The sequence below is a fragment of the Gossypium arboreum genome, chromosome 2 (genome assembly GCF_025698485.1).
Source record: "Gossypium arboreum isolate Shixiya-1 chromosome 2, ASM2569848v2, whole genome shotgun sequence".
In the NCBI taxonomy this organism is placed as follows: Eukaryota; Viridiplantae; Streptophyta; class Magnoliopsida; order Malvales; family Malvaceae; genus Gossypium; species Gossypium arboreum.
This window is the reverse complement of record NC_069071.1, coordinates 100,438,510-100,465,840: the sequence shown is the minus strand read 5'-3', so window position 1 is coordinate 100,465,840 and position 27,331 is coordinate 100,438,510. Positions and strand designations below refer to the sequence as shown.

Below are 27,331 nucleotides of genomic sequence, written 5' to 3'. Positions count from 1 at the left end.
CGAGCTTACATAGGGTATCAAACGAGAGCTAAAATAGCATAATGCACACCCCAAATGTAAACATCTGATAACCTAGAATTAGCAATGATAGAATCTATTGATCTAAATGAGGATGAACTAGAGGAGGAAAGCATGAATGACGTAGAACAAGAGAATGACGAGTTAGCCATGGAACTTGACTGGTGGCATAAAAGTAAAGAACACCCGAAGCAAGTAATTCCTACCATAACTAAAATTTCTATTATTAAACCAACTGAATTGAAATTTAAACGATTACCTAAACACCTAAACTATGGATGCTTGGGGGAGCTGAACACCTTGCCAATAATTATAGTTGCAGGATTAACTTCTGAACAAAAAGGGGCATTATTGAATGTATTAAAGGTGTACAAAAAATTAATTGGATGGACTATCACTTATTAAGGGAATCTACCCCGTATCATGTCAACAAAAAATTAGAGTAGAAGAAGGGAAGAAACTAGTGGTGGATGCACAGTGTCGTTTAAATCCAACTATGAAAGAAGTAGTGAAAAAGGAATTCTTTAATTGGTTGAATGTCGATATCATTTATGCAATATCTAATAGTGAATGGATGAGCTCTACACAATGTGGTCCAAACAAAAGAGGATTAATAGTTTTCGAGAAAGATAAGAATGAGTTGATCCCAATGAAAACAATCACTGAATGAAGGGTATGCATTTATTATTTGAAATTAAATGAAGCAACTAGAAAAGATCATTTCTTATTCTCTTTATCAATTAGTTGCTTGACAAATTAGATGGGAAAGAATATTATTGTTTTCTTGATGATACTCTAGATATCATCAGATTTCGATACATCTTAATGATCAAGAAAAAGCTATGTTCACCTGCCCTTTCGACACATATGCTTACAAACGAGTCCTATTCAGATTATGTAATGTTCCAGCAACATTTACGAGATGTATGACTACTATTTTTGTTGGCATGCTGGAAGAAGGCCTTGTTGTATTCATGGATGATTCTTTAGTGTATGGGGATTCCTACAGGGAATGTTTAGATAGATAATCTTGAGAAAGTACTAAACAGATGCAAAGAAACCAACTTGGTGCTCAATTGGGAAAATTTCATTTTATGGTAAAAAAAGGATTTGTTTTAGGACATTAAATATCAAGAAAAAGGTTGGAAGTGGAAAAAGCAAAAATTGAAGTCATAAAGAAACTACCTAATCCCACGATAGTCTGGAGCGTACAAAATTTCTTAGGACATCCAAGGTTTTATAAACAGTTTATATAAGACTTTGCTCACATATCCAAACCATTTAATCAGCTTCTTCAAACAAAAACACCTTTCATATTTAATTAAGAATGCATTTGAGCTTTTGAAGTAATAAAACAAAAACTTATTTTTGCACCAATTATCATTACTCTTGATTGGTCGAAACCTTTTATTATAATGTGCGATTCTATTGATTATGCTATAGGAGCAGTGCTAGGACAGAAAAGGAACAATATATTTTATGGCATTCATTATGCAAGTAAGACATTAAATTCAGCACAATGTAATAATGCTACTACTAAAAAGTAAATGTTTGTTATTGTGTTTGCATGAAAAAACTTTTGCCCTTATTGAATGACAAATAGAGTTTACACCTACACTAATCACTCTACATTGAAATATGTCATGAAAAAGAAGGAAACAAAAGTTAGATTAATGAAGTGGGTGTTATTGCTTCAAGAGTTTGATCTATGGATAATGGATCAGAAAGGAACAAAAAATAAAATTACAGATCACCTTTCTACAATAGAAAATAAGATGGAAGAGAAAAGCTTTGAAGAAATAAAAGGAACTTTCATTGATGAACAACTATTCTTGGTAGACATGCATCAGGCAAGGTACAAGGATAATAAGATACCAGGGTACGCAGATTATGTCCATTATATTGCCAAACGAGTTTTTTTGATAAATGCATCATAGCATCAAAAGAAGAGAATCATGCATAAGTTGAAAAAATATATTTGGGAAGAAATATAAGTATTTTGGCAGTGTATTAATCAATTAGTTCGAAGATATGTGTCTAAGGAAGATATAAATGACATCTTACAGGGGTTTTATACTTCGCCATGTGGCAAACATTTCAAAGGAAAAAGAACAGCACAGGAAATATTACAATCCAAATTTTATTGGCCCACTATGAATAGAGACACTTATGAATTTCTACAGAGGTGTGATAGATGTCAATGCACTGGAACTGTATCCAAAAAGGACGAAATGCAACAAATGAGAATTCTCGAAGTAGAACAATTTAATGTTTGGGGAATTGATTTTATGATACCTTTTCCAAGCTCCCTCAGAAATCAATATATCTTGCTAGCTGTTGATTATGTTTCTAAATGGGGTTAGGTGAGAACATTGCCTATGGATGATATGAAGTCAATGGTTAAATTTTTTAAGGAAAAATATATTTGCAAGATTTGGAATGCCCCCTGCTCTTGTAAGTGATGAAGGATCCCACTTTTGTAGCAGGAAATTTGAAATTGCTTTGGTTAAATATAGTGTGAGGCACCAAATAACTAAAACTTATCACCTTCAAGCTAACAAACAAGCAAAGGTATCTAATCGAGAGATTAAACAAATATTGGGAAAAGTCGTTAACCCTAATAGAAAAGATTGGGCGTTGAGATTAGACAATGCATTATGGGCTTATAGAATAGCAGACAAAACTCTTTTAGGCATGTCTTCTTGTAAGCTGGTGTACGAGAAGAACTGTCATTATCCAATTGAGTTGGAAAAGAAAGCATATTTGGCAATTAAGGAATTAAAATTAGACCCTGAATTAGTCGAGAAAGAAAGGTTACTCTAATTACAAGAATTAAAAGAATTCTTATTTATGGATTATAAAAATGCAAAACTATATAAAGAAAGGAGTAAAATTTTACACGATGCAAAGATAGAAAAACGAGAATTTTGTCCAAGACAAAAGGTACTCTTGTTTAACTCAAGACTAAAGTTATTTTCTGGCGAGTTAAAATCAAGATGGACCCAACCATATCTTATAAATCAAATGACTCCTCATGGTTGAATATAACTTATTGGAAATAGGGGACAACCTTTTCTCGTGAATTACCAAAGAGTAAAACATTATTTCGTAGGAACGACTAAAAAGGTAGTTGAAACATAAGATTTGCAATGCAATGTCATGTGGACTCAAAATGAAGGGAGAAAGACTTCGAAAGAAAAGTGGGAGACTAATGAAGAGCTCAAATATTATACAAAAAAAGGGGAAAGAACTGAATCTAGAAAGGAAAGTTTGGAAGAAAGAATAGAATAAACAATAGATTTCAAAATCTACCTGCCATGTCGCAACACCAACCTCTCATGTCACGACATTGAAACAAAACCAGTACAGGTATACTACTGACCACCTCCAGGCTTACCAATGTTCAGAGTAGAAATCCTACACAAAGTATGTTGAATAGGCAGTATCCATAAGTATACAGGTCAGATATTAACATAGTTACAACGAAGTAGGTATGTACTTCGAGGATTGTACCAAAGGGAGGTGAGCACTAAATTAATCTTAACCTAAGCACAAATAGAGCTAATTAGTACTTTAAATAAATTTTATTACGACTAAATATAAAGAAAGATTTTTAGTATTTTAATAAATAAAGAACAAAACAATATAAATGGAAAAACTTTGGGAAATTTTCTACAGAAACTTAATCAGATCTAAGTATAGGTGACTAGCTCATTTCGGTAATCATAACTAACTGTTGCTTCGAGTTCCCTATTCAATCAACTACTTGTTACCTTAGTAGGACCTCTCAATCTTCCACTAGAATAACAAGTTAACAAGAACTACTTATCTCTCGACATCACAGTCCAAACTAGTTCAAGTTTAAGTTCTTCATGTATAAGCCATACCAATTTTAGGTTAATTCCCACATAAATGGCTTCCTAGGGTCTTCAAGCCTAGGGTTTAAGTTCTTCTATTTTCAAACAACTGATCCACTTAAGATAACCCTACACAACAATCAATGAATCATACCTCCACTCACTAATCCCCACAAGAGGGTTAGTTCCACATGGATCTCAAAAACATAATAAAATTAATGTAAAAAATGAACATTAATAAAAAAAAATTCAAGAGATTATGGTTTAAGAGAAGCCCGAGTTGTATTTAATTCAAGGATTGTCGTCTTCCTCAACCCTAGGTCAGCTGACGCTCTCATGTTTAATATTTGATTGTGTAGATCAAAATGCTCTTGGCTCGTAAGTATTTCTTGTACAGGATCGGTGTCGTGACACCCTATTGCCTTTGTCGCGACATCAAAGGCAATATGCTCGTACTCAAGGTAGCTTCAGGGGTGTGTCGCGACATCCCTTGGTTGCATCGCGACACTGAAGGAAATCTTGGAATTCTTGCTCTTTACTCTCTACATTGCAACATCAAGCTCCCCATTTTACAACATAGCGACTAGTGTTGAGTTGGTACACCTTCCAATGGTCTCTTGTACACTCACAAAGTATATTAGCTCACTCTTAGCCCTCATTCGGCCCCTAAGGTCAATAAAAGACTCAAATCACACTTTTTATTAAATGCAAATTAATTAAGAAAACTTAATTAAAACATAATAAAAATGCTTGTATTCAAGCTCTCCAAGCACAAAAAATAGTTTAATCTACTACATTGAGTTACGGAAGATCAACTGCTCATGATGTAGAGACATCAAATGGGGATGTCGCGACACCCCTGTGTAACCTGTCGTTCCTGATTTAATAACATAGTGTGTTTATAGTAGTGTTTTATTATAATTAGAACTAATAACCTAGAATACTACTTTTATAAAAAGAAACTTTCAGCCATCTTTAACCTTGGACTCTTATCATTACTCATCTATAGAAATTCATATCCCATGAAAACTCTCTCCCTACCAAACTTCTAAAATTTGTAGATATTGAAGCTGGAATTTACCACAAACCTTCAAGAGTAGAGTTACAAGTGATCTAGCAATAGGAAAATAAAAATCCATGTCCAACTAAGGTTTAATTCTATTCCAACTTTGAAATTATAAATAGATTTGTTAGATTTCAAGTAGAAGATGTAGATGAATACCTTCAGCAGTTGCAACCCAAAACATTCATCCAAGAATATAGTTTTGACCTTTTAATGAGAAATTGCAAAGGGTTCTGGGAAATTGTAATATAATGTGAATGAAGTACCTTCTATTTAGCACTAGAAGAACCAACAATCATACTAGTTGTGCAAGAGTTCTATTTGACATTAAAGGAAAGAGAAGTAACAAGACCATATTACAAGATGCGATCATATATCACCACCAGAGGAGTGAATGTTTTGATAAATTAAGGTCGTATTTGCCAATTTTATGATGTTCTATACTATTACCGTGATTTCACTAGTTCTGCGGGTGCAATGGCTGCCACACAAAAAACAGGTCGAGGGAAGGACCAAATGATTGAGGAGAATCATCCATATCCCAATTATAATTAAAAACTTTTAAATTGAGGCACTACATTTCTGTGTAGGAACCCCGTGCGATATGAGGCACTACATTTCAGAGCTAAATCGATATAAGGAAAACCACCCGACCACATTTGTGGAACTTCAATGCTTAAACCAAGTAGTCTCTTCTCTTACCTTTAGGATGCATATTAGGGACAATGTGTCAAATAAAGTGTGAGGGGGTAATTATAAGAGCCCACCCGATGAAGTCTTAGTATTCAATAATTGTTTAGTGTATAGATGGTAAAATTTAAGATAGAGATGCATAAGTAAATCTATTGTTATGTCTAAGTAGATTATTCTGAGTGAATCACCAATTGGCAAATCCCTAGTTTTGGCATACACTAGGGTTTGGCGAACACTTTTGTTAAGTATCTGCCTATCCCAGATGTTTAGTTGAGACTTAATTAGTTATGTTAGAATTTAGTTGAGATTTAGTTAGAACTAAACTAGACTACTGTAGATGATTAGACTTAAAACTTGTTAAGTGCACATAATCACGAGAATCAAAAGTGTTAGTGGAATTATCTAATTTTTCCACTAATCTTTGTCTCTATTGCTTAAGTATATAAGGATAATGGAGGTCTTTTTGAAACACATTTTTATTTTCTTCTTTCTTGAATTACTCTGTAAATCTCTCAAAAACCTAAGTTTAGAATAACTTCTTCAAAGAGAAAGTTCGCAGTGTTTATCTATCATCTACGTTAATACCAACTCACTGGTAATTTCTAGCAAACCCTTAAGATATTATCGAAGTAATTTACATATTTTTCGTACTACATATATAAATGTTATGATTGTGTGTGAGGAAGGAAACTTTCTAACTCTAGATTAAGTGTTACCGATTCTTGCATGCATGTTAAGATTTGATAGAATGATGATCCCATACGTATAATTATCCTTCTTTTAACTTAAGAAGCTAACGAGGGTCCCAACGATAAAGGTAAGTAACCTTCTTACTTCCACGTGCTATAACTTCCATTGTTATATAACTTGTGTAAGGTAAGTAACCTTATTCATTGATGCATGAATGGTATATGTGTGAATAATGGTTGTTCAATGTCATCAGATTGAGTTTAGTCTTTCTATGTTATGTAGTAAGCACCACCCATCATGCTTAAGCCAGTACCAGCTGTTTGTGATATATGAGATATGATCTATGCTGATAGAGAAGAGGAGATATGTTTTTGTAGCCTATGCTAGGGCAGCTATAATGCAAACTGGGCTGGCAGATCATGATAAAACATGCTATTTTGAATAGGAACAATATGAGGAGTTAAAGGGGAGTGTCTATGTGAATGAGACTATAAGATATGTTTCTGACTTTGAATTCCAGGTACGTGGCTGGTATGAGAATGAGTTTATCTAAGTTGTGTTAAGTTGGCGTACAGTATTTGCCCATGTGTTATACTTATTGACGTACTAAGTCTGTCTGTGTTCTGTTAACGCCATTAGGCGTATTATGATTACTATGTGAAACTCATTCTAAAAGGTTTAGTATATTCATAAAAAATAATGTGAATGATTTCAATCTACTTTTAGGAACTCACTATGTAACACCCCTTACCCATGTCCGACGCCGGGACAAGATACGAGGCATTACCAGACTTAAAAACAAGCAAACATACAAAATCGGGCCATAAAATTTCATCCAAATTTAAACCTTTTCAATCACATGCAAATTATCCCTTATACACTGGAAGTGGTTTGGGACTAAACCGAGAACTTTCAGAACCTTTTCGACACTTAGAAAATTTTTCTTGTTTTGTAGAGTCACACGCCTGTATGGGTAGACCATGTGGTCACACATGCCCGTGTGGCTTAGGGCACGCCTGTGTCCTCAGCCCATATAACTCTCTGATTATGACATCATCATACAATTAGGGCCACATGGCCAAGTCACACGTTCATATGATTTAGCCATATGGTGAATTAAATTCCAAAAATTAAGTGCAAACACGGCCTGGGTACATGCCCATGCCCTAAGGCCGGGCCGTGTCTCTGCCCGTGTGTTTACTACTAGGTATTCTGATTTGCATTAATTAGGGTGTAGAGGACACATGGCCAGACCACACGCCCATGGGGCAGACCGTGTGGACAATTTCTAGAATATTTTCCAAGCCATTGTCAAACTTAAGCGCTCACATACTTAAACCCACTTTATGGCATGCAACATGGCACCCTTAGTTACTCAGGCATTCACATACATGGTTGATTTATAACTTAATAGTATCAACATATCACATATTTAGACCATTAGGCTTTCATATGGCATTCCACACCAATGTCATATCTATTCATCATTATACCATATTTATTGTCATACTCATTAATCATATTTCATACATTAAATATACATGCCATCCATCATACTCATTAACATAATCAACCACAACCTCATCAAACTCATACCTTTAGCATGCAACCCACATCTCATTACACATCCATCAAACAACTACAACAAGCATAATCACATTTGCATGCGTGCATAACTAATTAGGGTTACAACCCAAATAATCAATATGAGCCACCCCTCATGGCCATATACAAGATGAACCATAACATCATCATTAGCCAACACACTTGGCTAAACAATATGACACATAACTAAAATACCAAGTCCCTATACTTGCCATATTCAAAATGTTGAATCTAACTATACCAAATTTTCCAATTGATAGTGTGATCGAAAACTCTGAAGTTCTCTGACCCCCGAGCTGGCTTGGCGACACGATAAAAAGAAAGGAAGGGGGTAAGCTTTAAAGCTTAGTAAGTTCACATGCAAATAATGAGTAACATAAATCATACAATTAACATAAGGCAAAGTTTCATAAATGTCATCAAATATCATAAGCATAACTTCCTCATATGCATTCTTACCACATGTCCATAGCATACTGATATATTTAATCATGAGTTTATGTACATACCAATACCAACTTGCACGTGATACTTACCTTCTTGTCTTTGACGTGTTCACTAAAATTACCCATGGAACTTCTCTTTGAACTACCCGTTGAACACTTGGAATACCATCGAATACATCGAAAACTCGCACCTAAGTGCCCTATATGTAGCTATCGCTACCTCATATCATATATCACATGTTGCTCACTTTCGAGCTACTCATGGGTTAGCTCCCACAAGCTATCGGTCAGGATGTAGCTACACGAGCTGCTCACACAAGCTGTCTGGTATCTGTAACATGTACCAAACTACCCAGCCACCAGTAGACATACAAGACCAGTACCTGGAACGCAAAAACATGTGTCACATATATCCTGAACTCAAACAACAACTCATTAGCTCAGATCACATAATTCCTAGTGACATGTCACTTGTATCCTAAACTATTCCTAAGGTTCAAACAGGATTCTTCGATACCATATTTCTGTTGAGCTTGCTCGTAATGTTGATTTCAATATCCATAGCACTAATTACATACTCATGGAATAACCAAGCATAATTCATAATAAAATTTAAGCATTAACACATGGTACAACATCACAATAATTATATATACACTTACAATACATGTAATATTAAAGCACTTGAAGTACGGTATATGTTGCATTATTTGCAAAGGAACTTACCTCGGTACAAAATGATAGAAACAAGCCTAATCTCGTAAACTTTGTTTTTCCCCCGATCGAGACCCGAATCACGTTTTACTTGATCTATAATGCCAAATTTAACTTGTTCAATACACACATTGCTCATATCGCCCCATAACACATACTTTGGTAAAATTACCTTTTTACCCTTAACTTTTCACTTATGTACACTTTAGTCCCTAGGCTCATAAAATGAAATGCATGCAATTTCTTTGTTACCCAAGCCTAGCAGATTCATATTCTAACTCATATCAGCCCATATTTCTCATTAAATCACATTTCTACTACCCATTTCTTCATCTTTTACAAATAAGTCCTTTTAGATGTTTTCACTAAAAATCATTGAGTAAAAGATGTTTATCACACATCAAACATTCATATTCCCCCATTAAACATCAAAATACATGCATGTCACATATGGGTAAGTTTTTGAACATGAAACTAGCTCAAAATAATGGTAGAAATAGTTAGATCGGTTGATGACAACTTTAAAAATGTAAAGAACGTTAAAACCGAGGCTTGGGAGCACTTACAATCAAGCTTGAAAAGTTGAAAACCCTAGCTATGGAACCCTTGTAAATTTAGGCACACAAGGAGAAAGATGGACAAGATTTTTGACTTATTTTTCCCTTTTTATTCTTTTATTAACCAAATGACAAAAATGCCCTTAAGGCCTTTCTTTCCAATTTTTCCTATTCATGCCTATTTTTGTCCAAAATTTTAGAACTTTGTCAAATTGCTATTTAAGGACCTCTAATTAAAGATCCAATGCAATTTCATGCTTTAAGAATCTAGAAAAAAAGTTTTACAACTTATTCAATTTAGTCCCTAAAGTCAAATTGGACACCTAGGCATAGAATTTCTTCATGAAAATTTCACATAAATATGCAATCACTTCATAGACCATCAAATAATCATAAAATAATTACTTCTTTTTTAGATTTGTGGTTTTAAAACCACTGTTTCGACTAGACCCTAATTCGGGATGTTACACACTAAGTTTGTATGAACTTACTTCATTATCTTTTCCTTCTCAATTGTGGAGATAGAAAGAAGGCTTTTTATTGCAGGGGCTATGCCAGAACACTTTTGCTATTGTGAGTTGTCTTTTTTATTTTGTATCTTACATGACCTTTGGGGGTGGCATATAAATGTATTTTTGAAACTAATATGTATAATGATATTTTATTTTTCTGTGACACTGTTTAAAAGAGAATATTCTTAATTTCAATGCTTGGATTTAAATTAATATAATTTGTTCATGAATTTAATTATCTATACTTATACGCTATATGATTTGAGTAATATTTTGAACTACAAATGATGTACATTGAAACCTTTATTAAGTAAAAGCCCATCACATGTTTTATACTAAAAAAATTGTAAAGTTTTACAAGCTGCCACTGAATGATTTGTATAGGATTTGGTCTGATTTTAAGTGTGACACATCATACTCGGATCCAAGTGTTGGGTTGGGTTTAGCGTGTTATAGTAACATAGAAACATTTCAAAATTTTTATGTTTTACTAGTTGTTTTTTGTTAATTTTTGTTTTTTTGTGTTTGTTTGTGCACAAGCTTGCAGCAATACTAGTGATTTGCTAGGAGCATGTAAATAAGATTTTGTGTTTAAATTGTAAATTTAACTCGATATCAATTAATTTTAGGTTTTTCAATTTTACACTAATTGTTTTATTTTGTTACAATTTGAATAGGCAATCGTGTGTTAAGTATACAAAATGAAAAATAGGTGCGTGAAAAGCATATGTGTTTCTTTGATTAACAAGTCGTTAGTGTGTTAATATTTAGTCCATGAATTGAGATACTTAGTGATGACCTAAGGTGTTGTTTGGAATTCATTTTAGAAACCAAAAAGCTAATCTTAATTTATAATCCCTAGTACCCTAATTTTTTAGCCTAAATCCCTAATTCTTAATGAACCACAATGGAAGCCCTAAGCCATAAAATATAATCTCTTGATCTGATTTTTGGTCCCCTCATGAACTTAGACGTCAAGCCATTGATATTGATGATTAGGTAGATATGACATGATGGTTTCCAAAATAAAGAAAAATAAAAGTGAACCTAAGGGATTGTATAGTATAGTAATTATAAGAGTCTTACAAACTTGTGCGTAAATAGAAAAATTTGACAAAAAATAAAAAGAAAAGGTTTGAAAAGGCTAAAATAGCCAAGCGAGAAGTTCTCAAGAAAATAGAAAAGCAAAGTGAGTGAAAAAATAAAAGAAAAAGAAAAAAAGAAAAGAAAATACCCACTATTGCACATAATTTTGGCTAGGACGATTGTATTCACTAATACTTTTTGTACCTTAGGAATTAGAGAGTAAAGGTAGGTGAGAGAAAGGGATATATTATGGTGAGTTAAAAGGTTTATCGGGGAAGTATTAGGGTCAATATAATGTGTCAAACTATTTTTGTGCTTAAACCATTTTGTTGTGCGTGTTCTTTAATTCTGAACCAACTAAAGTCGCAGAGCGTTACAAACCGAAAATGACTTATGTGACCTAGGTGTACTATTCGTTAATGAAAATTGACTAAAATTTTACATTTCTAATTACTTGTATTCTTCGAGTATAAAGTTATATTTTGTGTACCTATTTCGATGGATCAATGTACTTAACATTCTTGATTTTTTTTTTTTTTTTTTGCTTTGTAATTCTGTGAACTAATGTGTATGATATTGAAAGTCGAGAGTCAATTGTATATCGAGTTAGAGTTACTAATTTATTTGTGTTGTTCTATGTATGTAGCTCTAGACTAATTCTTGTATGTTGCTTGCTCATGCTCTATTTCATTGTTTTAATTTTCTTGTTTGTGTGTGCTTTTATTAAGTTGCTTAAGGACAAACAACAACTTAAGTGTGGGGGAGTTTAATGTACCATAAATCGTTGTGGCAAATTAAGGTTTTTTCGGCACTTAACAAGCTTATTTTATTGTATTTTTTATATGTTTGTTTTTATTTTTATTTCTATTTTTATTACTTTACATTTAAGTTATGCAAAATATGCATTTTTACACAATCTTGTGTTATGTTATGACCTAATGGGCCAATACGGGCCTAAGGACAATCTAACGACTGTATTTATTATGTAGGACACTATTTTTAGGCTTAGAAGATGAAGGATGACTACAAGGTCATGACATCGAGGAGTGGTGTCACAACACCAAACATCGAAGCCAAAATACCTAAAAAAATAAAGGTAGTGTCGCAACATCGATCTTGTGGTGTCGCAACACTGGGCGATGAGACAAAATTTTAATTTGGGTATTTCTGTCCGCACAATGTAACTTAATCAAAATTTTGGGCTATTTAGTAGCCCTAATTAGCTTAATTATAAACTCTCTTAATAAGCATGTTAAGTCTCATTTGAGGAAGCTTGACCAAGTGAGCCACTTAGATGATTGAAGGGTTTTATTGTACTTTTTATTTTCTTTCAATTTAGTCTTTAAGTAATTTTGTTCTTGTTTAACTTGGATTCAATTTTGATCCAAGGTTTTAATATAATAGTTTTTCATTATTTCTTTGTGGATTCTAATTGCAATCGAAGTGGTCTTCACAACTGTTAAAGGAAATTTCGCTTCTAAACACAATCGATATCGAAACTTCACAACTATTAAGGGTTATTGCATCTAGAGCCATGAGTAGCTAATTTCCTTAAAGAGATTAATGAACGGATGTGTGAATAATTAACAGATGAATTTGGGGTTAGTTGGTTTAAATTATGTGCGATTAAACCTATAACACCCCTCACTCGGTTCGATCATCAAACCCGAGTTTAGAGATGCTACTATAGTTAATGGAACATTCACACGCAAATCATAACATTGGGTTCAATTTAAATCATCAAGCTGTTCTAAATAAATTCATAATAGAAACTATGAACCAAACAAAGACTAAAGCGAGTATACAAACATAGTTTAATAGATTTGAGCATGATTGTGGACCAATTTGAAAATTTTCAAAAGTTAGAACTAGGTATCGATATAAAAGGAACAAGTACCGATATTTTTATCAAAGGTATCGATACTAAAATTCAATATCAATACTATTTTTGTTTTTTTTTTCATTTTCAAAACATTGTTTGTAACATCCCTTACCTGTATTCGACGCCGAAACAGGGTATGAGGCATTGCCGGACTTATACACAAGCAATCACACAAAATCGAGACATAAATTTTCATCAAAATTGTTAAATATGACTCCTATTTTCAGTCAAATTTGAGAAATAATCTTTCAGGTAAACTCTGTTTACTTGTTTCAATCAAACACTGATTAGTTTAGATTATTTTATTATTATTTGACCTATGAATTTAACCTATAAATAGGCTCTTTTACAACCTTAGAAAAATACACCCATTAGAGATTAGAACTCAAAACACATTTAGAGAATTTTGTGTTTACGTTTTGAGGGTTCTTTGTTTTCGGGTTTTCGAGGTTTAGTCTTAATCTCCATCTTTTATACTCTTCGTTATTTTGCTATTATAATAAAATCATCTTTGCCACGTTAAATTAGGGTGTTCAATTTCTCAATTTATTCTGCTATTTTCTTGTTCGTTGCTTAATCGGGTCGATTCCTAACAAGTGGTATCAAAGCTGGTTCAATTTTCATAGATCAGCCCGTTCAGAGATGGCAGCAACAAGATTTGAAATTGAGAAGTTCGATGGTGAGACAAATTTCAATCTGTGGCAAGTTCAGATGATGGCAATTCTAGTTCAATCCGGTTTGAAAAAGGTTGTTACTGGGAAAAAGCCTGAAAATCTAAATATAACAGAATGAGAAGAGCTTGATGAAAAGGCTTTGTCTGCAATCTAGTTGTGTCTCGCGAATACGGTATTGTAGGAGGTATTGATGGAGAAGACCTCATCTGCCTTGTGGAAAAGGTTAGAAACTCTTTATGTGACTAAGTCTCTGGCTAATCGTTTAGTGTTGAAACAACGTCTATTTACATTTTGCATGAACGAAGGTGAGCTTCTTAGAGATCACATCAGTCAATTTATTACTCTTTTAAATGATTTAAAGATTGTTGAGGTTCATATTGACAATGAAGATCAGGCTATGCTATTCTTGTGCTCTTTACCCCCTTCATACAAGTCTTTCAGGGAGACCCTGATTTATGGCAGAGACAAACTCTCATTCAAAGATGTGAAGGGTCATTTGTTGAGTAGAGACAAACTCGACAATGATTTTCATTTGGATAGCAAGACAGATAGGCAAGCTTCCATTTTGGTAGCATTAAAGAAACGAGACAAAAGGTGTCGCTATTGTAAAAAGTTAGGTTACGTCAAAGTAGATTGTTATAAATTGCGAAATAAAAGAGCTACTGAGAGTAACGAGGAAGATGTAGTTGGTGCTAATTTGGCGAATGAAAACAGTGATGATTTCTTGTTAGTGTCAACGAGCGATAATCCAAGCTCACGTACGATTGGATCCTAGATTCGGGATGTTCTTTTCACATGTGTCCCAATAGAGAATGGTTCTCCACATACAGTTCAGTTGAAGGTGGAGTTGTATGCATGGGGAACAATTCATCTAGTAAGGTAATTGGTATTGGTACTGTTAAAATTAAGATGCACGATGGGACGATTAAGACACTCTTAGATGTTAAGTATGTACCTGATTTATGAAAGAATCTCATCTCCTTGAGTATTTTATACTTGAAAGGATGCAGAATTAACATCGAGTTAAGCGGTATTAAAGTATCTCGTGGAGCTCTCGTTTTGTTAAAAGGTAAAAGAATTGGCAGTCTTTATATTCTGGACGATTCTATAGTGATCGGTGAAATCGAACGTCCCTCGTCCGTTACGGAGTTGAAGTCAACTCGTTTGGAGCGGAGGCAACTTGGTCATAGGAGGGAAAAAGGTATGATTGTTTCTTTGAAGAGAGGTTCTCTTTTGGATGCAGGTTTTGAAAAGTTAGGGCACTGTGTTCGTGAAAATCAGACTTGGGTTAGTTTTGATTTGGCAGTGTACAAGTCGAAGACTAAAAGTCTTCCAGTTTCTAAGCACAAATTCAACTCAATTAATTCCCTGCATAGTTCAAGATAGGCTTGTGGCGGGTTTTGGCAAAGATGGCGTTGTGAAAATATGAGTCAAGGTGGGTATTTGTTAAATATGACTCCTATTTTCAGTCAAATTTGAGAGATAATCTTTCAGTTAAACTCTGTTTACTTGTTTCAATCAAACACTGATTAGTTTAGATTATTTTATTATTATTTGACCTATGAATTTAGCCTATAAATAGGCTCTTTTACAACCTTAGAAAAATACACCCATTAGAGATTAGAACTCATAACACATTTAGAGAATTTTGTGTTTATGTTTTGAGGGTTCTTTATTTTCGAGTTTTCGAGGTTTAGTATTAATCTCCATCTTTTATACTCTTCGTTATTTTGCCATTATAGTAAAATTATCTTTGCCCGTGGTTTTTTATCCTCTTTGGAGGGGTTTTTCCACGTTAAATTTGTGTGTTCAATTTTTCAATTTATTCCTCTATTTTGTTGTTCGTTGCTTAACCAGGTCAATTCCTAACAAAAATTTAAAACTTTTCACAAACATACATAACGTCTCTAAAACGAACCTACAAGGCCCAAAAACATGCATTGGAAGCGGTTCGAGACTAAATTGAGAACTTTGGAAAACTTCACAACACCTAGAAAATTTTTCATGTTTTTAAGAGCCACACACCCGTGTGGCTTAGGGCACGCCTGTGTGGGCAGGCTATGTCGTCACACACGCCCATGTCCCTAACCCGTGTAACTCTCTGTCTGTCACCCAAGAATAAATTGAAGACGCACAGCCAAGTCACACGCCCATGTGCTAAGCCGTGTGGTCGATTTAATTTTTATAATTTTTCATAAAATAGGTGCAGACTTTACACGCCCAAGGCACACGCCCGTGCCTGAGGCTGTGCCATCCACACGGCTGAGACACACACTCGTGTCTCTGCCCATGTGCTCAATTCTGAGCATTCTATTTTGCAACAATTAAGGTGCAAGGGACACACGGCCGAAACACACGCCCATGTGTCTACTCATGTGGACAAAAACAATGATATTTACCAAGCCATTTTGTCACCCTTTCATGCACACACCTACACAACAAAACATAACACCAAGCCAAGTAATTATATTCAATCAATTCAGCCAAAAACAAGACATCCACACATCATTTACATGCTACCATTTATCACATACAAACATCACATACTAATCAACTTGAAACATGCAAATTTCCACATCCATGAAAACATCATCATATGCATATATATACTTAAACCAATATTAGCCAATACCATATGGCCCTTTACAGAATGAATTATCAACCAATATAGGCCAACACATTAGGTCAATTCAATTATGACACATAACAAAATAACCAAGTCCCTATACATGCCATAACTTAAAATGTCAAATTCATTGGTACCCAAAATAATCAGTTGATAGTGTGATGGAGTCTCTAACGATCCCCGAATCCAAGCTAGCTAGGTGACACTATAAGACAAGGGAAAAGAAAGAGGAGTAAGCTTTAGAGTTTAGTAAGTTCCCATGCAAATAATTGGCATCATAAACACACATTTAACATACAATTAACATGATGATAATTGGCATAAATGAGATTAAGATCTTATAATCATAACTTTGACATTATTATTCACATTACTCAATTCAGTTAAAAAATCACATTATGGAAAAATTAAGTTTTTCCCCTAAAATTTAACATTTTTACACTTTGGTCCTTAGGATCATAAATTGAAATAGATTCAATTTCTTCGATTCCCAAGCCTAGCAAAACCTCTTTTATACTTATAACAGCCCACATTTTTCATTTAATTACACTTTTACACATATTTTATAACCTTTTTACAAATTGGTCCTTTTGACATTTTCATCAAAAATCACCTAGCAAAAGTTGTTTATCATACATCAAACACACATTTTCTTCCATTAGACATCAAAATACACACATATCTAACATGGTTCAAACCTTAAACCTTAATCATTTCTCAAATTAATGGTAGAAATAGATAGATTGAGTGATAACGACTTCCAAAATTTAAAGAACATTAAAAACGGGGCAAGAACGGGCTTATAATAGAGCTTGAAATGGCCAAGCCCTAGCTATGGATTCTCTTCTAATTTTTGGAACAAGCATGAAGAAGATGGACTAAATTTTGGCTTGATTTTTACTTTTTAATTCTTTTAATTACTAAATGACCAAAATGCCCTTTTCTCAAAACACTAAAATTCTCTTATGTCTATTTTTGTCCAACTTAAAGTAAAATGGTCTAATTACCATATGAGGACCTTTAATTTAAAATTTCATAACAATTTAACACCTCTAGCATGTAGAACTCAACTTTTGTGACTTTTACAATTTAGTCCTTTTTGCTAAATTGAGTGCTCAAACATCAAAATTTTTGAACAAAATTTTCATAGAATCTTTCCATAAAACAGTAGACCATAAAAATGTGATAAAAACAAGTTTTACTACGTCAGATTCGTGGTCCCGAAAACACTATTTTGATTAGGCCCAAAATCGGGTTGTTACACTATTCATTTGGTCAAGTATCGATACTTGGGTCTCTAGTATCAATAATTTTACCCAGATGGTCAAAATCACAAGTTTGAAAATATTTTCATGCCCAAAATCAAGACATCATTCACTTAACAACTCAAATATCAATAGATCTACATAATATCATTCAAATTCATTTCCAACAATCCTAATCCAAGCATACTCAATAAAAAACTAACAACCTCATTTAATACACCAAGTTGTTTCATTTCTATACAATCTATTCTTACTCACATATACATACCTTTCACATACAAGTCATATTCCAATCATTTTAACTTCGAGTGTATCACATTTTGGTACTCAATAATATTCTCATCAGTGATACTATAATTCACCATGCACATATCAATACCCATCCTTATACAATATATATACATATCAATTGTCAATTTAAAGTCAATTACTACTTCATTTCCTAATAAGAATTATAAATCACTTTCCACCTCAATTTCCAAATTCATGGATTCATTGAACATTATCAATCAATATTCCCAACTCATTCTGCAATTTCATACTCCATTTCACATCTCACTTCCATTTCACATCAGTTTTCATTTCAAATATTATATTTCATTTTTACCATTTATTTCCCTATTAACACGACTCGAACTCAGACGAAAACACGGATCCAACCAACACGCTAGTTTGGCACCCAGTGCCTCATCAGATAATTTCAAAGTAAATAGTTACACTCAGTGTTATCAATAAGTTTGACACTCAGTGTCTCATCGATATAATCGAAGCAAATTGGCACCTAGTGTCTTATTGACTTATTATCGAAGTAACCTTGAACTTTTCTTATCCTATGACATGCCAACTATATTCGACTTTGCCTGAACAATTAATAAGGTATCCATTTCATATTTCATTATCAAGCAATACCTCAATTCGCATTTATTATCATGAGTACATTTATCTAACATATGGTAGCAATAAATCATCTCAATATATGCTTAATTTCACATTATATCATTATATTATACTTTCATATATATTCAATTTAGTCATTATCACTACTTCATCACATCATCACATAATATATTCTATTTCATTTCAATTTAAGGTCAACTCCATAATTATTACAATTTGCAATTCATCGTATTCAGTTTAATCCTCTCACTCACCTTTTTATACCGAATTGTAAAAAAATTAAAATTTCAATTAAATATAATTACATTTATAATTCTTAATGCATAACATTTAACAAAAATATACCGTATGAACTTACCTAGTCAATACAGCGATCAAACAAATCTATGGGACTAATCAACAAATTTTGCCATTACCTCGACTATCTTCAATTTGGTCTAATTTCTGATCTATTTAATGACTCAATTCAATTTATAAATTCCAACCCTCTTATTTCATCCAATTATAAACGTGTATCAACTTAATTTCATTATTCGGTTGCCCCTAAATTTTTATTTTTTATTCAATTTAGTCCCTAAAACAGAACTTATTATATCTTTCAAATTTGAACTCCAAATTTTAAACCTACTTCAATTATGTCCATATACAGCCTCCTATCATCCAAATTTACAAAATTTTCATACCAATTTCAATATATTCACAATTTAGTCCTTAACTCAAAACTAACCAAATTTACTTAACAAATTAATCCTATTTCATTTCTATGCCCCAAAATCTACCATAAGCATTCAAAAACTTCAATTAATATCAATGAAAACTTTATAAATCTATAACAGATTTGAAAATGGAGATACAGGTTAGTTGGACCTAATTACAACGATCTCAAAAATATAAAATTTACTAAAAACATAATTGAAACCGACTTACATGCAATGAGAACAATCGACCAAACCTCTAAGATATCTTAACAATGGTGTTTCGGTGGTAGAGAAAATAATAAGGAAGTGATGCCCATAGGAAGTAATTTAGGGTAAACGAGATCGAGAGATAAATTTATGATTTAAATCATAATTTATCCTGATCAAGAAAGTGGGACCGAGAGGTAAGCTTGTATTGGTCGATTAGTTAGAGGCTAAGAGATAATAACTGGTTAATTTGTAGCTAACTTGTAACACCCTTAACTCGTATCCATTGCAGAAACAGGGTTATAAATCATTACCGAACAAACAAAATAGTAAACCATTCAATTCATATATCAATGCAATACATATTCTAATTTCATTCAAATACATTCATAATGTCCCTTAATCGAGCCCTCGAGGCCTTAAAAAATACAATAGAAACAATCTAGGACTAAATTGAAAACATTTAAAGGTTTAGGAAAAAGTTAGAAAAATTTATACTGCAGGGGTCACAAGGCTGTGTGACCAAGTTGTGTATCTCACACGGTTGAGACACACGTCCGTGTCTCAGGCCCTGTAACATTTGAAATAGGGATACACGGTCGTGTCCCAGCTCGTTTCCGTGCCCATGTAACTCATTGACTTGTGTTACACAGCCAAGCTACACGCTCATGTACCAGGCTGTGTAACTCTCAAAATGGCCTCACACACCCGTGTGCCAGGCCATGCAACTTTCAAAAAGCAACCATTAATAACCTACAGGGTACACATGACTGTGACACAATGTCTTAGGTTGTGTGGACAAGAAATAGGCCAAAATCAAGCATTTTATTTAACCCAATTTCAACAAGTAACAACACGCCAAATGAACCTATGATCAAGGCACCAAAACATGCCAAAGTATGCATAATAAGATTGTTTCAATATACCATAAGTCAATTCAACCAATATGTTATTTAGGCACCTTAATTGTAACGCCCCAATTTTCGGGAATCCTGTGAATGTTGGCATAGGTTTAATTATATTAGTGGGCCTCTAGAAGGCCCAAGCTTAAGATAGAACTCGATAATTTTAGTTAATTTTTGTTCCATAAGAAAAAGGGAGTGAAATTATGAAATAGGACCTATGTGAAATGTTTGAAAATGCTATAGGCTAAATTGAAGTGGCCAAATAAATAGGAGTGCAAAATAGGAGGACTTGCATGAAAAACCTCCCATTTTACATGAAGTGGCCAGCCATCATGTTGTTGTAGACAAAATGTGCACTTGATATCCATAATTTATGGTACAAATTGATACAAATTGATAATAGGTTAGGTAAATGTTCCATGATAATAGGTTAGGTAAATGTTCCATGATAATGGGTTAGGTAAATGTTCCATGATAATAGGTTAGGTAAATGTTTCATGATAAGAATTTCATGTCTTTTGTATTAAAGAATTAAATGGATGAAATATGAAGTTTTATTAAAAGAAAAATGGGTGAAAAGAACAAAGTTTTGTCCATCTTTGTTCATCATAGCTGAAAGTTAGAGAAGAGAAAGGAGAGGAGAAAGCTCTTGAGTATTCGGTCATTAGGAGGAGGAAAATTGAAGGTAAGTTCTTGGTACCTTGCTTCTTATTTTGAGGTTCATGAGTTCATCTTGATTCTACCTTAACTCTTGAAGCATATTTTGGTTTTTAGTTGTGTTGTGAGCATTTAGTCATGAATTAAAATGAAGGAAATGGTTGTTGTTTCATGTTCCTTTGATGAAAAATGGAAGATAGGTGAAGTTGAGCCAAACAAATGAGCATGCATGTGCCTTAGATGTTAAAGGGAAAAATCAGCTAACATGTTGTGCTTTAAAATGATGAAATGGAGATTATACTTAAGTAAAATCATAGATATGTGATGATTGATTGGTGATATACATGTTTAAATAACATGCATGCAAGTTAGGTGTGAAAGAGTGATTTGGTAATAAATCTGCTTGGGACAGCAGCAGTAACGTGACTTTGGAAAATCACCATAAATTGTGGAAGAAGAATTAGAAGCTGAATAAATTATGTAATTAAAGCTTAATGAGTCTAGTTTCAAATGAAATAAACGAGAATATATTTTGAATTCTGTACAATGAGAAATTTGATTTGAAATGAAGAGTGGTCAGATTAGTCAAACAGTGAAACATGGGAAACTTTAAGAAAAATCTGGTATTGATTGGCCATACCAAAAATTCTGAAAATTTTATGGATAGAAGATATATGAGTCTATTTTCATGGAAAATTAACGGCACTTGATTTGGAGTTTCGTAGCTCCAGTTATAAATAATTTAGTGACTGTTGCTCAGGAAGACAGCTTGCAGTGAAATTATGATTATGTGGTAAACATTGACAAAAATTTGTTAATGAGTTGCTTATTGATTTCTTATAAGCTTACTATGATCTGTAGGTGTGGTTGGCCGAATATTTTAAGGGGTTAATACGTAGTTTGTATTTGAATAGTTAGATTAACGTGTTAGTAATCCAATTGTAGGTAGTTCGTGTGTGGATCTCACAATATAAATGCATAAGCAGTGTGTAACTAACACCCTCTTTCTTAGTCTAGATCGGCAAAAGTCGAAAAGCCGAAATGCCGAAAACTGGTATTTTGTAGATTTGCAAGTGTGCGAATGCTCGTGAGGTAAACCGATTAATGTTTTTGATAATCCGCAATGTTTGGACTGCAAAGTGCATGATTTCTATGCCCTCGATATTTTTGGATTTAATGGGCCAAAATTGGAATGATGGGCCAACGGGCCCAATTCGGTAAGAACCCTCGGTACGTAATTCTGTTAGTACGTGAAAGGTAGGAATATGCATGAAAAACCCTAAAATAGATAAATTCTGAAATACCTTTAAAAGTGGAAAATTTACGTTTTACCCCTAGGAGATAAATTACCAAATACCCCTAGGGTTAAATTGACCTAAATGCATGTTTGATTGTTGTTATTTCTTGCATGCCATGTTATTATTATCGATGCATGGGATAGGGATATTGACGGAGGAAGTCTGAAAGTGGCTTGTCCACGTCTTGGAGGCTTTGCCTCAATTTATGATAACTGAGCGGCAAAGTGCAGAATCTGTGGAGTGTTGGGTGGGTGGGTTGAGCTATTCCCCACATGGAGTGTATGGCTGGTACGGGTGGAGTGTAGTGGTTGGTGGGTTGAGTAGTCTCCCAAATGGGCTTGCATATGTTTATTGATGTTGCATGTATTTTGAAATGGGCCTATGGGCCATCTCATTATCTGAATAAGGGCTAAGGCCCGTTTATTATAATCTGAAAAGGGCTTTGGCCCGATGATGTGACAACCAAAATTGACCCTAGTCGGAATGTGGTTTCGGGACCACAAAACCGAGGCATAAAAATAATTAAAAATTTATTTTGATGCCTATGATATGTGTTAAATTGTGTATGACATTTTGATGTTTCAATTTAGAATTATAAATGTGAATTTCACTAGAAAGGACCTAGTAGTAAACTTTGAAAGTATGATGGGGAAATGTGTGATGACTAGTTGAGCATGCATGCAAAAATAAGGGATTTGCATGTCAAATTTCCCCAAGGATGGTATAGTGGCCGGCCATGACAAGGGAATATGGGCAAGGAAGACATGTTATGACATGTTTTGTTAATGCATGATGTGATAAATGATAAAAAAATTAAGCATGTAGGAAGAGAAACAAAAAAAATCAAAAATTTGCTCATCCTTCCCCCCCTTTTGCCGTGAGTGAAAGAGAAGCAAAGAAAAAAATTTTGTTCACCTATTTTTCTCTTCTTTGGCCGAAAATACTAAGGAAGAAGGAAGGATTTTTGCTTCATTTTCTTTGTTTAGAAGAGATCTAGAAGGAAATTTGGCTAAACTTGCAACAAGAGTAAGGTATGTATGAGGTTGTGTTGGGAGTTTCATGCATGTTTTGGTTGCTAATTTGATGTGCATGTTAGCTATGGCTCAAATCTTTGTTATGCCATGGAAATGGCATTTGGCCAAAGTTGTTATGGTGATAAAGCCATTGCATGCTAAGTGTGAAGCTTGATGATGATGCATGCAATGATGGATTGTCTACTCTTGAGTAAGATTTTGAGCTTTCTTTTTGTTTTATCATGATTGAAGTTGAAAAGGAGCATGATTGTCATATTCGCCATGATGCATTCTTGAGCATGATTCATGCTTCTTGCATGTTAGTTAAAATTTGTGTTTTGGATGGCTATGGACACCTTGAAATTGCCATGCTCATATATGCATATATATGATTGCACATTATGTTTTGGTTATGAACTAAGTGATGAATATATTGGTTTAAAGAAGAAGATGTGGAAGAATGCTTGTGAAAGTGCAAGCACAATTCGCCTAGCACACATATAAGTGCTTGATGCTATATTATAAGTTTTGGGCCACAATGTGCAAAGCATTAATTAGTAAATTGCATGCTGTTTTTGTGAGGTATTAAGTGCAAAATTGACCTCAACATGTACATGAATATTCGCCTTGGGTAGCCTATTGAAGGCCTTAGCATTTCCTTGATGCTCGAATAAATTGTATTGAATTGCTTGATGTAGTATAAAATGTGCATGACCATTGTGTATTCAAGCTAAAGGGTGGCCATATGACCATTTAAACTCCTTGTCATATTCAAGTAAAAGCTAGCACAATGAGGTTTTAATAAATTGAATTTGTTTGAATTAGCTCAAGAGCTTAGAGGGCCACAATTGGACAAGGGAAGGAGAAAGTGATCGAATAGCCGAAAAAGCCGTTCGACAACATCCGAGGTAAGTCCTCAAGAAGTGACCCTACTTGAATTATGTGAAATAAAGTATGGATGTGTATTGATTATTGATTATGTATGTATGAGTATTTGAATTCTACCGGGCTAAGTCCCGGCGAATATGCTTGTGACTATAATTGCGTTTGAGCCTTAGTAACGAAAATGAATTATGTATGTCCAATGATAATTGATGTATGTGTTCATGGGAAATTGAATGATATCCGGCTAAATCCAAGACAATTATGCTGGAAATTATATCCGGTTAAGACCAAGGCAATTGTGCTAGTGGCTACATCCGGCTAAGACCAAGGCATTCGTGCGAGACATTCTATCCGGGCTAAGACCCGAAGGCATTTGTGCACATGGTTATATCCGATTATGTTCCGAAGAATCTTGGGCTGGAAGTGAGTGTTGGCTGCTGTAATAAATTCAATGAGTACACTCAAAAAGCCCAAAGAATGAGGTACGTTTATATGTGCATTGGAAAGTCGACATGTTTGAGCAACATTCGCTCAATCGACTAATGAATTTCAGTTATTGAATTGATTGATACTTTGTGAAATTATATAATGATGAAGTGTGAAGTAAGAATGTGTATTAATGAAATGATGCATTTGGTTATGTGAATGTATTGCTGTAATTAGAGTTGATTATATTCCTTGAGACTTACTAAGCATAAAAATGCTTACCCCGTTGCTTTGGCTCTCAGTTTTCTAGATTTCGCTCGAAGCAATCGGATTTGGGATCGTTGAAGTCGAAGTCATCCACACTATCAAGCCTCCATTTTGGTATAAATTTTTGTGTATAGGACTACCCCTTGTTTGTTAAATATGTTGTGATGTAAGTATGTACGGCCATGCGAAAATGGCTCGAAAAGGGAAACATGAACTTAGAATAATTGTGGTTTGTATGTATATATTTGGTGTCATGATGTGGCTATGGCTTGGAAATGGGAATGTTGGTCATATGATCAGCCATTGGCATGGTTAAAATGATCATATATGAACCTATGTATGGCAAGACTAGTTGGTTCATGGAGACTACCAAATAGGTAAGACCTACCTTAAAAACAGATGCTGCCAGCTGCAGTGGCGTGAATGTGAAAAATCACCAAAATTCGTAGGAATGGAATTAAATAGTGAATAAGCTATGTAAATGAACCTTGATGAGTCTATTTTCATATGGAAGAAACGAAATGGTCATAGGAGTTACAGGTTAAGAGATATTAAAGCTATTGTGAGACAGGGCCAGAATGGTTTCTGGGTTCCCTGTCGCAAATTTAAAAATTCACTATAAATTATCCAGAAAGAATTAGGAGACATACCTTATATGTACAGATTCCATTTTGAGTCTAGTTTCATTAGAAACAAACGACACCAGCATTAAAGCCCTGTACAGAGAGATATTCAAGTTATACCGCGCGAAGGTCAGAGCAGTCGATCCCTGTAACATGGGTGACTTTAACTAATAAACTGTACCAATTGGCCTGACCAAAAATCCTAGAAATAAATCCATGGATGGATATATGAGTCTAAATTCAGGGAAAATTTACGAAACCAGTTTCCGAGTTTTGAAACTCGAGATATGATTTTTAAGGCAACAGTGACGCAGTTTTCCAGCCTGACTGGAAATGTCAAATTGGTGGGCAAAACATGTGAACTTGGCTTGTTAACCCCTCGGGTCCGACACCGGCGATGGTCTCGGGTTTGGGGTGTTACACAGTATCACTGTTACCTGAATGGGCTTAGGCCCAATAGGCTTGAGCTGACTTGGACTTTGAATAGGTTTTCCTTACACACTGAGTTTCCCCAAACTCACCCCTTTTATTTTCCTCCACGCAGGAAATCCCCAACCATAGTGGGCTTGGAGCTGTGAGGGAATTCGGAGTGGCCACCCGTTCTGAAAGTTTGATTTTCTTCTGGTGAACTGGATATCCTTTTATTTACGTTTGAATTTTTGGGTTTTTAAATGTAATAAGGCCGCTTAATTATTTTTGATGGTTTTAATATGTATTACTAAGATAGGTATTACTTATTTTAACTGTTGAAATTGGATAGCTTTAGGGCGCGTTTTCAAAAACAACAATTGATTTCAAAATAACACGACAACAAGCAAAGCTTCCGCAATGAAAGTATTTTCTAAAATTAATCACTTTTCCTAAAAATAACTTAATCAAATAGGTTTCCTAGAAATATCAATGACGTTAAGGTGTGGCAATGGCGGTATGCATGTCTAGGATTGGATCCGAAAGGGAGCTTGGTACTTAAGCAGTCCGATGGACTCACCACCTCTTTTCCGGTTTCCTACCTGGTGCACAGCTTCCATTCACTTTAACCTTTAATGAATTAGTCTTTTGAACATCAAGTACGATTTTCTGGGCTTAGAATGGAAATTTTTTTTTTTACGTTTTTGATGTGGCATACCGGATCCGGCCATAACTTCTGGGCCAGGTTTGGGGTGCTACATTAATCACAACCAAGCATTCATACTTACTTTTGATCAAAATGATCATGTTTCATCCAAACAACCTTAACTAATTTCCATATCAACACATAACCTAATTGACCACATTTCAACCATGCCAACATATACCACTTTGGCCATTTAACCCATGCATCAATTTGACAATAAAAACACCAACCATCAAGATATCAAATTCCAAAAGCACACCAACTAAAATACCACATTTACAATCCAAACATAAAAACATCTCATCAAACACAATTTACATATACATACCATTATTACCTTTATTAAGATATCAAATCTACTGATATAATTGTTGGATAGTGTGACCAATCTCCGACGAGCTTCCAACCTGATTGAGCTTCTGATAATCTGTAAAGAAAAGGAAAATAACTATGTAAGCAATGAATACTTAGTAAGCTCGTATAAAATTTAAACATAACATTCCATTTCAACAATGAACTTCATAGATTAAATATAAACCTATACCAATTGTAACAGCCCATTTTTAGTCAAATTAGAATAGTGGTTTTGGGACCACAAATCCGAGGTTGTAAATTTTTTTAATATTATTTTAAGTGTTTACAACATGATAGTA

At 34.2% G+C, this 27,331-nt stretch overlaps 1 long non-coding RNA gene across 1 annotated transcript; it reads left to right on the top strand.

The window, feature by feature from the left end:
* The first annotated feature begins 20,914 nt into the window (after nt 1-20,914).
* On the top strand, nt 20,915-26,352 carry LOC128283861 (uncharacterized). The gene is made up of 2 exons (XR_008274249.1): nt 20,915-21,080; nt 26,109-26,352. It is a non-coding gene; the product is annotated as an uncharacterized LOC128283861 (long non-coding RNA).
* The last annotated feature ends 979 nt before the right edge of the window (nt 26,353-27,331 follow it).